Raw genomic sequence first — 4,607 nt, 5'->3', positions numbered from 1 at the left:
AACTGTATACATCTACAATACCAAACATGTAAATTATGAAAGTATAACTCATAATGTATCCAATTATGTGCATTTGGTATTCTAGATGTACCTATTTTTCTCTATAAATATGGTCAAAGTTTGTAATGTTTGACTTTTGGAAAAATCTATAGGCACTACATTATGGAATGGAGGGAGTATATTCTGCTTTGCCTTTGCTGTTTATGTAGAACTAGATCAATTTTATTATTCAACCCAGAGTACTTTTCTACAAGTCTTTGGTATTTTCTCAATAAACTTTCAAATTTTGGTCTAAGTTGTCTTTTCTTTTCCCCCAAGATATAAAAAAGCTATATATCAAATCAACAATTGTATTTAGTTGGCTATGAGTAGTATGCCAAATTCTTCAGAGGGATTTATTCTGCACCTTATATCAATATTTTCTTTAGCATTTATTACTTTACCTGTGCTAACTTCTGAGTTTAGATACTTCAACCTTTCAATGATTGAACACTAGCTCAGATACCAACAATGCACAATATTCAAGATTAAAATATGTTATTATTCAGTTTAATTTTTGTTCATATTCGAGATTAATTATTATAAAAAATATTGATTTTTTATTTAGAGATGTTAAAATATGATTTGTACTGTTCAAATTTCCTAAAATCAGATACTATATTCATGTGAGTCTACTGTTCAAATTTGAGGAAATTTGAAGTTACAGTTGAAAAAAATAACTAGCCCAACCATGAGTTATTGCAATTCTGAGATTAGAGAAGAAAATTATTAAAACTGAAATAGAGCAAAAGAGAAGATTACACTGTCTGCAAGGGTCACTATCTGTCTAACTGAATTCAAAAGAAGGAAAAGACATAAGATAGTACATCATTATTCTTGTTTACACGAATTTCTGTTGCTAGCAACCATCCTGCCTATGCTTTGCTTCATCTGACATACATGCGTGAGGCCACATGCTTGATTCTAAGGATCTCGGTAGAAACTTGGCCCATGTCCGGCCGCTCTTTGGGAGATGTCATGGAGCAAGAGAGGCCTATTCTAACAAGTGGAATGACACAGTTCTTTATTATTTCTTGTGCATTGCTGTCATCTTCTAGCATTGTTTGATCAACAACGTCACAAATATTATTTGGAAATGCTCTATGAACAAATTCATGAAGGCTTGCACCATCACTGAAATTTTTGTCAGTTGGACTTCGCCCTGTTATCATCTGTAACAGAAGCACTCCAAAACTGTAGACATCACCCTTGGTTGATATCTCTGCGCTCATGCCATACTCTGCATTTACATTTACAAACACAATTAGAGAAATCTGCAGTATATGTGCCACTCTAAAGTAAAAACGAACCCAATAGTCCAACATTACTGAGGATATGCTTAGTCTCACCTGGAGGGGTGTATCCGATGGATCCTTTTAGGCAGGCCAGACTTGTTGAATCACCTTCTTCTACATTTGATGTTGTGAATACAAACCTTGCCAGGCCAAAGTCGGTGACATAGGCAACCATGTCAAGATCCAAAAGAATATTGCTTGGCTTTAGGTCACAGTGTATTAGTGGAGATGCACACTGGTTATGAAGATAATCCAAAGCAAAGGCTACATCCAAGCCAATATTGATCCTTCTGCTTAAAGTCAGGATATGTCTCTCACCATGTTCAAGGTCTTCCGGATGCAACCACATTTCTAGGTTCCCATTCGGCATGTATTGGAACACTAGGGCCTTGAAATCTGCCCCATTAGAATCCACAGAAGAACATAATGTGATGATCTTTACAAGATTCCGGTGACGGACATTTCGTAGGGCTTCACACTCTGCAATAAAGCTCCTATTTGCTCCATAATTGTTTAGGCTGAAAATCTTGATGGCAACTTGATCTTCCTGAAGCCTCAAACTGCCCTTGTAAACCACTCCAAATGATCCTGATCCAATTAGGTTTGCTGGAGAAAACCTATCTGTTGCCCTTACAATGTCTTCATATGATATCTTCTTCATGTGCTCACTGAATTCTTGCAAATCTGGATTTTACTGCATTCTCTTCCTCCAGTAAATTGTTGCAATACATGACAAAATTAATAGGACAGCAGAAACGGCTGGCATTACTATCCGTAGGACTAGAGCCGATGCATTTTGTTGCCCTTTTCTGTCAACTTGTGTTGAACAAAGAGGTATACCTCCTGTTGGAATGCTGGTACACAAGTCATGATTTCCTTCAACTGACACTGCAGCAGTATTGTTAAAAATACCGCCTCCTGGAACTGCTCCATCAAAATTGTTGAAGGATAAGTTGAGATTTTTAAGGGAACTTAAGGATGTGAGGAACTGTGGAATCTTTCCGGACAAATTGTTATGAGAAATATCCAAGTACTCCAGAACCACACACTGGCCAAGAGTGGATGGGATGTTGCCAGACAGCCTGTTATCTGATATGCTAATTTTGTTCACATTAATGAGATTGCCAACTTCCACTGGCACTCCCCCAGATAGGTAATTGTGTGACAAGTCCAATTCTTCAGAAAGCGAAGAAATTTTGAAGATTTCACTTGGTATATTCCCATCTAGTGAATTGTGAGCAAGGTTGAGTATTTGGAGTTGATTACAATGTCCTATATCCGCAGGTATCCTTCCGCTAATGTTGTTCCCATCCAATTTCAAAGAATTTAGCTGAACCAGATTACCAATAGTATCCGGGATTTGCCCTGACAGTCTGTTTCGTGCAAAGGGTAGATGGACCAAGCTGTGCAAATTACCAATTGTTGCTGGTATATTTCCAGTGATAAGATTGTAATCCATGTACAACCTGCGGAGGCTCTTAAGATTGCCAATCTCTGGTGGTATAGGCCCTGAAATTTGGTTTTCCCTTAACCACAGCCACTCCAGACTATCAGAAAGATTGCCTATTGAACTTGGCATTTCGCCTTGAAGATTGTTCCCAACCAACATCAGCATAGTCAACCTGGTACAATTTGCGAGTGAAGAGACAAATTCCCAGTCTCCTGCTTCTAGCTTGTTGTATGACAAATCAAGTTCCTCCAAATTTGGCAATGACCCAAAGAAGGGTATAAACCCAGTTAGGCTGTTATTATACAGGTAAAGCTGACGAAGGTTGTAAGCTTTGGGAAGAGAAGCTGGGATAGGGCCATCAAACTTGTTTGATGAGAGGATTAAATCCGGAATATTCGGGAGTGTGTAGCCAATATTGGAGGGTAACCTTCCAACAAGCGAGTTGTTTGCTACGCCAAGAAATGTCAGTGATGACATATTGAAGAGAGATGGTGGAACTGCCCCAGACAAGTTGTTGGCTGTCAAAGTCAGTATCTCCAGTGTTGAGATATGACCTAAGCTGTCTGGTATATGCCCTACTAAATTATTTTCTGTAAGACGAAGATCAATGAGGGAGGAAAGGTTCCCTAGCGAGGAAGGTATTTTTCCTGAAATATGATTATAGCTTAAATCGAGGTATTGAATAGGCGGGGAGGTGGCAGTAACAACAGGTATAGAACCAACAAGGTTGTTCTTTTGGAGGAAAATGTCAAGAAGAGATGATGTGTTGAAGAGAGCCTTTGGTAGTTTTCCACTAAGCCTATTGCTCATGAGCAGAAGTACTTGGAGGGATGGACTATTTGCTAGGGACTCCGGGATGACCCCTGTTAGAGCATTCATCCCAAGATTGACATATGTAAGAGAACGGCTGCTATCCAGAGATGGCGGTATATTACCTTCCAAAGTGTTCTTGCTGAGGTTGAGCTCACGGAGCCGGCTCAGGAGGCCAAGCTTTGATGGTATGCCACCATTGAAGTTATTGTTTGACAGCTGCAGCCTTTCAAGAGAGGTCGGGTTGGCAATGCAAGGCGATATGGGGCCTGAGATGCCTTCTGAATTAAGGTCCAGCTCAATCACACGACGAGGGGACACCGTGCTGCAGGTGATCCCATGCCAGTCGCAAACGTCCAGGGACGTGTTGCTCCATGAAGCTAAAACTCCTGCTGGACCCGAGAGCCGGGACTTGAAGCAGAGGAGAGCTTGCCTATCATTTTCAGTTTCGTTGCAGATGGCTAGTGGTAGGCTGCAAAGGAAGCAGAAGAGGCATAGGAACCAAACAATGCCTGGAAACAAGACAACAGAGGACGCCATTGTTGTTTGTTGCAGGTTACAGCTATGGAGTATGGAGATGAAAGCTGAAGGAGGATGTTTAAGTAGTCAGCGGTCGAATGTGATAGTAGCTAACCGCTCAAAACAGCACACGCTATTCGCGGATCAGAGATCAATATGGTGGGAACGGGGATGATGCATCACGTATGCTTTTGGATTAGATTTTGCTTACTGGATTAGTTGTGACCTGGAAGTAGTTGTTCAAGCCCACACTAGTGCAATATTTATATTGTGAGCATGCATTTGGACGCTAAGAGATTTGACCCTTCATGCCTTAGACTGGGACGATGCCTCCTCCAACCTCCGCTTACATTGCATTGACCCAACTACCCTCCAACAACATGAGTGCATGTGGTTGCTTGAGGTACAGTGTCGACGCACGCTTCATCTTGAAGAATAATGAATATTAACAAAGTGAATAAATAGATAAATGGATGTAGGGAATGCTAGGAATT

General features: G+C 40.5%; 1 pseudogene; it reads right to left on the bottom strand.

The window, feature by feature from the left end:
- Positions 1-707: 707 nt before the first annotated feature.
- Positions 708-4,272, bottom strand: LOC125521884 (annotated as a pseudogene).
- Positions 4,273-4,607: the final 335 nt, after the last annotated feature.

The sequence above is a fragment of the Triticum urartu genome, chromosome 7, assembly GCF_003073215.2.
Source record: "Triticum urartu cultivar G1812 chromosome 7, Tu2.1, whole genome shotgun sequence".
Lineage (NCBI taxonomy): Eukaryota > Viridiplantae > Streptophyta > Magnoliopsida > Poales > Poaceae > Triticum > Triticum urartu.
The sequence above is the reverse complement of the archived record's forward strand: the minus strand, read 5'-3'. Positions and strand labels throughout refer to the sequence as shown.